Here is an 11913-nt window from a genome sequence, read left to right as displayed (position 1 = left end):
CAGTGTCCAATTGGTATAGGCTACGCACTGAAAACGGCACTTTTCTGACCTCTGACCTCACTGGACGGTCCGCCACACTTTTTTTTACACCTGTGCCGCTTAGCGGAGATTGTGGCGTTGTAGAGGGGGTCTCCCCGAACGCGTGAGTATGTCACAAGTGTTGGCACACGTGTCCGTCTCCGGTCCAGTGTCCAATTGGTATAGGCTACGCACTGAAAACGGCACTTTTCTGACCTCTGACCTCACTGGACGGTCCGCCACACTTTTTTTTACACCTGTGCCGTTTAGCGGAGAGTGTGGCGTTGTAGAGGGGGTCTCCCCGAACGCGCGAGTATGTCACAAGTGTTGGCACACGTGTCCGTCTCCGGTCCAGTGTCCAATTGGTATAGGCTACGCACTGAAAACGGCACTTTTCTGACCTCTGACCTCACTGGACGGTCCGCCACACTTTTTTTTACACCTGTGCCGTTTAGCGGAGAGTGTGGCGTTGTAGAGGGGGTCTCCCCGAACGCGCGAGTATGTCACAAGTGTTGGCACACGTGTCCGTCTCCGGTCCAGTGTCCAATTGGTATAGGCTACGCACTGAAAACGGCACTTTTCTGACCTCTGACCTCACTGGACGGTCCGCCACACTTTTTTTTACACCTGTGCCGCTTAGCGGAGAGTGTGGCGTTGTAGAGGGGGTCTCCCCGAACGCGCGAGTATGTCACAAGTGTTGGCACACGTGTCCGTCTCCGGTCCAGTGTCCAATTGGTATAGGCTACGCACTGAAAACGGCACTTTTCTGACCTCTGACCTCACTGGACGGTCCGCCACACTTTTTTTTACACCTGTGCCGCTTAGCGGAGAGTGTGGCGTTGTAGAGGGGGTCTCCCCGAACGCGCGAGTATGTCACAAGTGTTGGCACACGTGTCCGTCTCCGGTCCAGTGTCCAATTGGTATAGGCTACGCACTGAAAACGGCACTTTTCTGACCTCTGACCTCACTGGACGGTCCGCCACACTTTTTTTTACACCTGTGCCGCTTAGCGGAGAGTGTGGCGTTGTAGAGGGGGTCTCCCCGAACGCGTGAGTATGTCACAAGTGTTGGCACACGTGTCCGTCTCCGGTCCAGTGTCCAATTGGTATAGGCTACGCACTGTAAACGGCACTTTTCTGACCTCTGACCTCACTGGACGGTCCGCCACACTTTTTTTTACACCTGTGCCGCTTAGCGGAGATTGTGGCGTTGTAGAGGGGGTCTCCCCGAACGCGTGAGTATGTCACAAGTGTTGGCACACGTGTCCGTTTCCGGTCCAGTGTCCAATTGGTATAGGCTACGCACTGAAAACGGCACTTTTCTGACCTCTGACCTCACTGGACGGTCCGCCACACTTTTTTTTACACCTGTGCCGCTTAGCGGAGAGTGTGGCGTTGTAGAGGGGGTCTCCCCGAACGCGTGAGTATGTCACAAGTGTTGGCACACATGTCCGTCTCCGGTCCAGTGTCCAATTTGTATAGGCTATGTACTGTAAACGGCACTTTTCTGACCTCTGACCTCACTGGACGGTCCGCCACACTTTTTTTTACACCTGTGCCGCTTAGCGGAGAGTTTGGCGTTGTAGAGGGGGTCTCCCCGAACGCGTCAGTATGTCACAAGTGTTGGCACACGTGTCCGTCTCCGGTCCAGTGTCCAATTGGTATAGGCTACGCACTGTAAACGGCACTTTTCTGACCTCTGACCTCACTGGACGGTCCGCCACACTTTTTTTTACACCTGTGCCGCTTAGCGGAGAGTGTGGCGTTGTAGAGGGGGTCTCCCCGAACGCGTGAGTATGTCACAAGTGTTGGCACACGTGTCCGTCTCCGGTCCAGTGTCCAATTGGTATAGGCTACGCACTTTAAACGGCACTTTTCTGACCTCTGACCTCACTGGACGGTCCGCCACACTTTTTTTTACACCTGTGCCGCTTAGCGGAGAGTGTGGCGTTGTAGAGGGGGTCTCCCCGAACGCGTGAGTATGTCACAAGTGTTGGCACACGTGTCCGTCTCCGGTCCAGTGTCCAATTGGTATAGGCTACGCACTGAAAACGGCACTTTTCTGACCTCTGACCTCACTGGACGGTCCGCCACACTTTTTTTTACACCTGTGCCGCTTAGCGGAGAGTGTGGCGTTGTAGAGGGGGTCTCCCCGAACGCGTGAGTATGTCACAAGTGTTGGCACACATGTCCGTCTCCGGTCCAGTGTCCAATTTGTATAGGCTATGTACTGTAAACGGCACTTTTCTGACCTCTGACCTCACTGGACGGTCCGCCACACTTTTTTTTACACCTGTGCCGCTTAGCGGAGAGTGTGGCGTTGTAGAGGGGGTCTCCCCGAACGCGCGAGTATGTCACAAGTGTTGGCACACGTGTCCGTCTCCGGTCCAGTGTCCAATTGGTATAGGCTACGCACTGAAAACGGCACTTTTCTGACCTCTGACCTCACTGGACGGTCCGCCACACTTTTTTTTACACCTGTGCCGCTTAGCGGAGAGTGTGGCGTTGTAGAGGGGGTCTCCCCGAACGCGTGAGTATGTCACAAGTGTTGGCACACGTGTCCGTCTCCGGTCCAGTGTCCAATTGGTATAGGCTACGCACTGAAAACGGCACTTTTCTGACCTCTGACCTCACTGGACGGTCCGCCACACTTTTTTTTACACCTGTGCCGCTTAGCGGAGAGTGTGGCGTTGTAGAGGGGGTCTCCCCGAACGCGCGAGTATGTCACAAGTGTTGGCACACGTGTCCGTCTCCGGTCCAGTGTCCAATTGGTATAGGCTACGCACTGAAAACGGCACTTTTCTGACCTCTGACCTCACTGGACGGTCCGCCACACTTTTTTTTACACCTGTGCCGCTTAGCGGAGAGTGTGGCGTTGTAGAGGGGGTCTCCCCGAACGCGTGAGTATGTCACAAGTGTTGGCACACGTGTCCGTCTCCGGTCCAGTGTCCAATTGGTATAGGCTACGCACTGTAAACGGCACTTTTCTGACCTCTGACCTCACTGGACGGTCCGCCACACTTTTTTTTACACCTGTGCCGCTTAGCGGAGATTGTGGCGTTGTAGAGGGGGTCTCCCCGAACGCGTGAGTATGTCACAAGTGTTGGCACACGTGTCCGTTTCCGGTCCAGTGTCCAATTGGTATAGGCTACGCACTGAAAACGGCACTTTTCTGACCTCTGACCTCACTGGACGGTCCGCCACACTTTTTTTTACACCTGTGCCGCTTAGCGGAGAGTGTGGCGTTGTAGAGGGGGTCTCCCCGAACGCGTGAGTATGTCACAAGTGTTGGCACACATGTCCGTCTCCGGTCCAGTGTCCAATTTGTATAGGCTATGTACTGTAAACGGCACTTTTCTGACCTCTGACCTCACTGGACGGTCCGCCACACTTTTTTTTACACCTGTGCCGCTTAGCGGAGAGTTTGGCGTTGTAGAGGGGGTCTCCCCGAACGCGTCAGTATGTCACAAGTGTTGGCACACGTGTCCGTCTCCGGTCCAGTGTCCAATTGGTATAGGCTACGCACTGTAAACGGCACTTTTCTGACCTCTGACCTCACTGGACGGTCCGCCACACTTTTTTTTACACCTGTGCCGCTTAGCGGAGAGTGTGGCGTTGTAGAGGGGGTCTCCCCGAACGCGTGAGTATGTCACAAGTGTTGGCACACGTGTCCGTCTCCGGTCCAGTGTCCAATTGGTATAGGCTACGCACTTTAAACGGCACTTTTCTGACCTCTGACCTCACTGGACGGTCCGCCACACTTTTTTTTACACCTGTGCCGCTTAGCGGAGAGTGTGGCGTTGTAGAGGGGGTCTCCCCGAACGCGTGAGTATGTCACAAGTGTTGGCACACGTGTCCGTCTCCGGTCCAGTGTCCAATTGGTATAGGCTACGCACTGAAAACGGCACTTTTCTGACCTCTGACCTCACTGGACGGTCCGCCACACTTTTTTTTTACACCTGTGCCGCTTAGCGGAGAGTGTGGCGTTGTAGAGGGGGTCTCCCCGAACGCGTGAGTATGTCACAAGTGTTGGCACACATGTCCGTCTCCGGTCCAGTGTCCAATTTGTATAGGCTATGTACTGTAAACGGCACTTTTCTGACCTCTGACCTCACTGGACGGTCCGCCACACTTTTTTTTACACCTGTGCCGCTTAGCGGAGAGTGTGGCGTTGTAGAGGGGGTCTCCCCGAACGCGCGAGTATGTCACAAGTGTTGGCACACGTGTCCGTCTCCGGTCCAGTGTCCAATTGGTATAGGCTACGCACTGAAAACGGCACTTTTCTGACCTCTGACCTCACTGGACGGTCCGCCACACTTTTTTTTACACCTGTGCCGCTTAGCGGAGAGTGTGGCGTTGTAGAGGGGGTCTCCCCGAACGCGTGAGTATGTCACAAGTGTTGGCACACATGTCCGTCTCCGGTCCAGTGTCCAATTGGTATAGGCTACGCACTGAAAACGGCACTTTTCTGACCTCTGACCTCACTGGACGGTCCGCCACACTTTTTTTTACACCTGTGCCGCTTAGCGGAGAGTGTGGCGTTGTAGAGGGGGTCTCCCCGAACGCGTGAGTATGTCACAAGTGTTGGCACACATGTCCGTCTCCGGTCCAGTGTCCAATTTGTATAGGCTATGTACTGTAAACGGCACTTTTCTGACCTCTGACCTCACTGGACGGTCTGCCACACTTTTTTTTACACCTGTGTCGCTTAGCGGAGAGTGTGGCGTTGTAGAGGGGGTCTCCCCGAACGCGTGAGTATGTCACAAGTGTTGGCACACGTGTCCGTCTCCGGTCCAGTGTCCAATTGGTATAGGCTACGCACTGTAAACGGCACTTTTCTGACCTCTGACCTCACTGGACGGTCCGCCACACTTTTTTTTACACCTGTGCCGCTTAGCGGAGATTGTGGCGTTGTAGAGGGGGTCTCCCCGAACGCGTGAGTATGTCACAAGTGTTGGCACACGTGTCCGTTTCCGGTCCAGTGTCCAATTGGTATAGGCTACGCACTGAAAACGGCACTTTTCTGACCTCTGACCTCACTGGACGGTCCGCCACACTTTTTTTTACACCTGTGCCGCTTAGCGGAGAGTGTGGCGTTGTAGAGGGGGTCTCCCCGAACGCGTGAGTATGTCACAAGTGTTGGCACACATGTCCGTCTCCGGTCCAGTGTCCAATTTGTATAGGCTATGTACTGTAAACGGCACTTTTCTGACCTCTGACCTCACTGGACGGTCCGCCACACTTTTTTTTACACCTGTGCCGCTTAGCGGAGAGTTTGGCGTTGTAGAGGGGGTCTCCCCGAACGCGTCAGTATGTCACAAGTGTTGGCACACGTGTCCGTCTCCGGTCCAGTGTCCAATTGGTATAGGCTACGCACTGTAAACGGCACTTTTCTGACCTCTGACCTCACTGGACGGTCCGCCACACTTTTTTTTACACCTGTGCCGCTTAGCGGAGAGTGTGGCGTTGTAGAGGGGGTCTCCCCGAACGCGTGAGTATGTCACAAGTGTTGGCACACGTGTCCGTCTCCGGTCCAGTGTCCAATTGGTATAGGCTACGCACTTTAAACGGCACTTTTCTGACCTCTGACCTCACTGGACGGTCCGCCACACTTTTTTTTACACCTGTGCCGCTTAGCGGAGAGTGTGGCGTTGTAGAGGGGGTCTCCCCGAACGCGTGAGTATGTCACAAGTGTTGGCACACGTGTCCGTCTCCGGTCCAGTGTCCAATTGGTATAGGCTACGCACTGAAAACGGCACTTTTCTGACCTCTGACCTCACTGGACGGTCCGCCACACTTTTTTTTACACCTGTGCCGCTTAGCGGAGAGTGTGGCGTTGTAGAGGGGGTCTCCCCGAACGCGTGAGTATGTCACAAGTGTTGGCACACATGTCCGTCTCCGGTCCAGTGTCCAATTTGTATAGGCTATGTACTGTAAACGGCACTTTTCTGACCTCTGACCTCACTGGACGGTCCGCCACACTTTTTTTTACACCTGTGCCGCTTAGCGGAGAGTTTGGCGTTGTAGAGGGGGTCTCCCCGAACGCGTCAGTATGTCACAAGTGTTGGCACACGTGTCCGTCTCCGGTCCAGTGTCCAATTTCTATAGGCTATGCACTCCATTGAACAACATTTATCCATTTAGATACATTTTTTATCTTTTAAAAAACGTTTTTGTTACACAGAAACATAATATGTGTTGTATAGCTTCGTTTAAATGCTTAATTTATAGTTTTAATGTGCAAATGAACCGTTTTTCAATGGTTTTCAATGGTTTCTTTTTACTCTAGAGGGTACTCTTATTCTGAAGGGATCGTCAACCGGAAGTCTTATTTCTGCTCCGTTATTTCTGCTGACGGAACACAGCTCCACAATGCAGTAGTGAAAACAACATGGTGTGTTGACTGACTGTTGTTGACACTTTAAAATACCATAGATTTATATAAAAGTAAAATACAAAGACATCTTAAACGTGTCGTTTCTAAACAGTGTCGTCGTTAAGCAGCAGGAGGACGTTTGTTAGCAGCTCAACCTGAAACACAGCAGGTAAAGATCAACTCATTATGTTGGCTTTCATTTGTATTTATTGACTCAATATGGAACATAAATGTAATTGACTTTTTTTGTGAAGTCCAAATAAGGACTGAAACAAGCCCAAAAAATCACAACTACCAATATTTGATTGATTGAAACCTTTATTTATTCTCGAAAAGAGCATTGAGGTTTACCCTCATTTGCAATGCTGACGAGATTACATACACAAAAAAACAACAATTAAGGCACATACATGTATAAAACACAGAAACAACAAAATAAACCATAACAGAACATTTCTAAGTTAAAAACAATTACATGTCGAGGTAGGGACTAGGGAGATTTAAGAGCAGGTGATTCAATTGTCCATAGGATATTTACAAGCGACATTACAGAAAAACAAGCACAAAGTGTCAGGCCTAGAATGACCTATCCAGGTAATGCATGGCATTGAAAGTAGTTTCCCTGTCTTGTTCATGGGCTACTTTATTGCTATATGTTTTTTTTCCTCATCAGATTCCTTGAAAAAGGCTCTCCATCATTATCATCTTGACTAGACCTGTGAGATCTAAACATCTCACAGTCTAACTGAGACTGAGTGAAATGTATTGCGGCACGATCATTGTTTTATCTTGTTTTCATAATTGTTGGAAGCCAAAAGTGTAATCGACATTAGAATGTGAATAGTTGAGCAGCCCAACTTTGATCACTGCCTTCGATCGAGGTCAAATAAAGGCTGTATAAGGCGGCTTTCCATATACATGGCCTCACCCCACACCACACCGCACCGACCACTTGTGCCTCGGTTTCCACTACAATGAAGTGGGTAGAGTGGTGTGTAAGTGGTACTAAACTGGTGCCTAAAAAGTACCCAGTCCTGGGTAGGTCTGAGCTAGGCCAAGCTGGGCCACGTGCACAGGTGATTTGCATTTGTATACAGGACAGTTGGCCACTCACCTACATTCCATTGTTAGGCAAAGATTTACATTACAAATGAGTGTGAATGACCGGAGTCTGCTACTCATACCTGTGGATTTGAGCAGGGGTACTTTTTGTGTAATGGAAACGGTAGATATTTTGATGCGGTGTGGTGTGGTGCTTAAGCTGCAATGGAAAGGGGGCTTTAGTGATCAAATATAATTCCCCCATCCCACTTGTGAACATAAGTTGTTGCTTGGGGATGTATTTTGGGTCACATTCCAGTGTTTGAACTGCACTTATTGGCTACTTTCACCTTATTCTATTATTGTACTTCCAAGTACTGTATTTCTCATGTCTTACTATATAAAGTACATCAATCAATCAATCAATCAATTCACTTTACACCATTATTTGCATCGTTGGAATCACTCTTTTGACACATATCCCTTGTGTAATCTTAAGTTAAGCATGATGTCTTCTACAATACCGTATATAAACTGTATAAACCATTATCCTTGCACCCAACGTTCATATGTTGTTTGACTTTAATAACCGGAGACTACTGTGTCCAGCCATTAAAGTCCTTTTTCAATTACTTCATTTCAGACCAGTGTGTGGAGTCCAGACTGCAGGTGAAGATGAACTCTCCAGACTCAGCCAGGGACATTTCTATTAAACAGGAGGAACCTGAAGACCATCCACATCTCCGTAAGTTTCACGTGCTCTCTCTTTCTTTCATATTTTCTGTTCTGTTGTAGAGCTGTTACAATAATAACACAGATCTTCAATGGGCTTTTTCCTCAGCTTTGAGGTTTGACCACTTGAACCCTAGCATCCCTATTCTGGGGGAAAGATTCACTGAAATGAACTGATCGACAAGATCTCTAGCTTGTAGATCAACTATTTTACGTAGGTAAAGAGATTTGGTGTAGAGGGTACATAGCAAACTGTACCCCATTCAACTAAGTATTTGTTCACTAAGTATATAGAGGTTAGTGTACTATGTATAGAGGGTTTTTGTGATTTAAACATGCCAACAAGTAAGTATATCTTCAACTATTTTCAGTTCTTTTATCATATTACTCGCTCAATATTCGCTTATGGGAGAACGTCCCCCGGCGTGATCACAGAAGCATTATTATACACTCCAGGCAATATTATTGGCTGGAGCAAGGTTGGGTGCTGGCGTCATCAGCAGGTACCACCCCCTGCGTGCCCTTATAAGCACTGATGAGTGCCAGCCGGGTCATTCAAATTTTCCTTCTCTGAATCACAGAGCATACGCTCAACCAGTGGTGGAAAAAGTACTCAAATTCTTTGCTTAAGTAAAAGTACCAATACTGCAATATAAAAATACCCTGTTACAAGTAAAAGTCCAGAATTAAAAATGTACTTGAGTAAAAGTACAAAAGTATTGGCATCAAAATGTACTTAAAGTACCAAAAGTAAAAGTACTAAATATTTGAAAATAGCCGATCTACAATCTCACAACGCGTCGTGATGCGACGCGTTGTGAGCTTGTAGATCTGCTATTTTCAAATAGCCTATGTATAAAATATGGCTAAAGTGGTTCATGTATGTTTCATTATATCATAGTTTATGTCTGAAAAGTAACTAGTAACTAAAGTTTATAAATTATTGTAGTGGAGTAAAAGTACAATATTTGCCTCTGAGATGTAGTACAGTAGAAGTAAAAGTATTGGAAATTGGAAATACTCAAGTAAAGTATCGCGGGAGGGATGCATGCAGCCGTGTTCTTACGCACACGCCCGACCGTAGTAGAGTTAAATAGTCGCAAAGTTTTTTCTACTGGGGAAAAAGGGCTTGAATGAGCTGAAATTGAAACAACACTTTGTGAGCTTGTAGTTTCTCTGGAGTGTGTGTGTGTGTGTGTGTGGAGGGGGGAGCAGAGCACTCTGGCCACGTTCAGACAATCAGATGTTTAGACAGATATCTTGTGTTGTGTTTATAGCGAACTAAAGATGGTTGCGTGAGTCCCCGCTCAAAATCGCACTTGCCCGGTCAGGCAACCCGAAAGCAAACTCCACCTGCCCGCAAGTTTTTGCCACGGGCAGCTGTTAGTCTGAACCCGTGGGGCAGATTGCCATGAAACTTGATTTTATATAGCGGCCGACCCGCTAGCCGCGCACGGGGCCCAGTGAGGGCGCGCTTATATTGGGGTACCGAAATCGTCGGATGAAAATTTCCAAAAGTTAAATATATATATATATATATATATATATATATATATATATATATATATATTTAAAAAAATAATATTTTTTTTCCCTGGGGGTTTTTCCCTGGGGATCCAATCAAAGTAGCTGACAGCTCAATTTGTACAGGGAACATGGACGAAATATATGTACATTTTAGGAATCCAGTATTCACTATCATGTTATTTTTCTGCTCCTAGACATCCTGCACATGGTTGTGTGTAAAGAGGAGGTTTCTCCTGAACAGAAGAGGAGCCCCAGTCTGCTCCAGGAGGAACCAAAGCCTCCACACATTAAAGAGGAACAGGAGGAGATACTTCAAAGACCAGAGGAGCCTGATGGATCAATGTTGACATTACTAGCAGTGAAAAGTGATGATGATGAAGACAACTCTTCACACGGCTATGAAGTTGAAGTCAAGCTTGAATCTGACACTGAAGTCACTGAAGACAGTGATGATTGGGGGGAGACAAGTGGAGGTGTCCACACTGGAGAAAAACCTTTCCTCTGTAAACTGTGTAACAAGACTTTTGGTTGTTCAGGTAACCTAAATAAACACCAGCGTAGCCACACTGGAGAAAAACCTTTCCACTGTAAACATTGTGACAAGAGTTTCAGTGGATCAAGTGACCTAAAGAAACACCAGCGTATCCACACTGGAGAAAAACCTTTCCACTGTAAACATTGTGACAAGAGTTTCTTTCAGTCAAGTCATCTGAAGAAACACCAGCGTATCCACACTGGAGAAAAACCTTTCCACTGTAAACATTGTGACAAGAGTTTCAGTCGGTCATGTCATCTGAAGACACACCAGCGTGTCCACAATGGAGAAAAAACTTTCCACTGTGAACATTGTGACAAGAGTTTCAGTGGATCAGGTGACCTGAAGAGACACCAGCGTACCCACACTGGAGAGAAACCTTTCTATTGTAAACATTGTCAAAAGAGTTTCAGAACGTTAAGTGACATGAAGAGACATCAGCGCATCCACTCTGTAGAAAAACCTCTCCATTGTAAACATTGTCACAAGAGTTTCAGTCGGTCAGATAACCTAAAGACACACCAGCGTGTCCACACTGGAGAAAAACCTTTCCACTGTAAACATTGTGACAAGAGTTTCAGTCAGTCATTTTTCCTGAATAGACACCAGTGTATCCACACTAGAGAAAAACGTTTCCATTGTAAACATTGTCACAAGAGTTTCAGAACGTTAAGTGACATGAAGAGACATCAGCGCATCCACTCTGTAGAAAAACCTTTCCATTGTAAACATTGTCACAAGAGTTTCAGTCGGTCAGATAACCTGAAGACACACCAGGGTGTCCACACTGGAGAAAAACCTTTCCACTGCAAACATTGCGACAAGAGTTTCTTGAAGTCAAGTAATCTGAAGAGACACCAGCGTATCCACACTGGAGAAAAACCTTTCCATTGTAAACATTGTGACAAGAGTTTCATGACGTCATCTGACCTGAAAAGACACCAGCGTGTTCACACTGGAGAAAAACCTTGTAAAAATTGTGACAAGAGTTTCATTACGTCATCTGACCTGAAAAGACACCAGCGTGTTCACAGTGGAGAAAAAACTTTCCATTGTAAACATTGTGACAAGAGTTTCGGACAGTTAAGTGACATGAAGAGACACCAGCGCATCCACTCTGGAGAAAAACCTTTCCACTGTAAACATTGTGACAAGAGTTTCCGTGAATCACGCCAACTGAAGAGACACCAGTGTGTCCGAGCTGGAGAAAACTCTTGTGTGAGAAGAGTTTCAGTTTCAGTCAGGTAAGTGCTCTGAAAAGATATCGTGCATTCTCACTAAGGGAGAGAAAAATAAACGTGCCACTATAAATCAGCTCACTGGCAGGATCAAATTAAACAGCTGTATGTTGTCAGGGAGTTGGATAGACAGGCAAAACTATCATGGATATTTATAATGCTCCTGTTAGTAGAAGTTTCCATTAGGACTCATCTTGTGGAGTCATTCTCCATCTCTTTTGTTTTTCTTATTTTAAAACATTACTACAATCTACAAAAGTTTAGTGTTAGCAGTAATGTTTTTTTCTTTCTTCTTTTACCTAACACATTAGCTGCCAAAGACGTATATATACGTCTTTTAATTATCAGCTGTTGTCTGCCAAAGACGTATATATACGTCTTTGGAAAAAAGGAAAAAAAAAAAAAAAAAAGTCAAAAAAAAATTTTTTTTTTTTTTTTTTTGCATTT

Source organism: Gymnoscopelus microlampas (assembly GCF_963454915.1).
Source record: "Gymnoscopelus microlampas genome assembly, chromosome: 16".
Taxonomy (NCBI): Eukaryota; Metazoa; Chordata; class Actinopteri; order Myctophiformes; family Myctophidae; genus Gymnoscopelus; species Gymnoscopelus microlampas.
Note: the sequence above shows the minus strand (reverse complement) of the source record.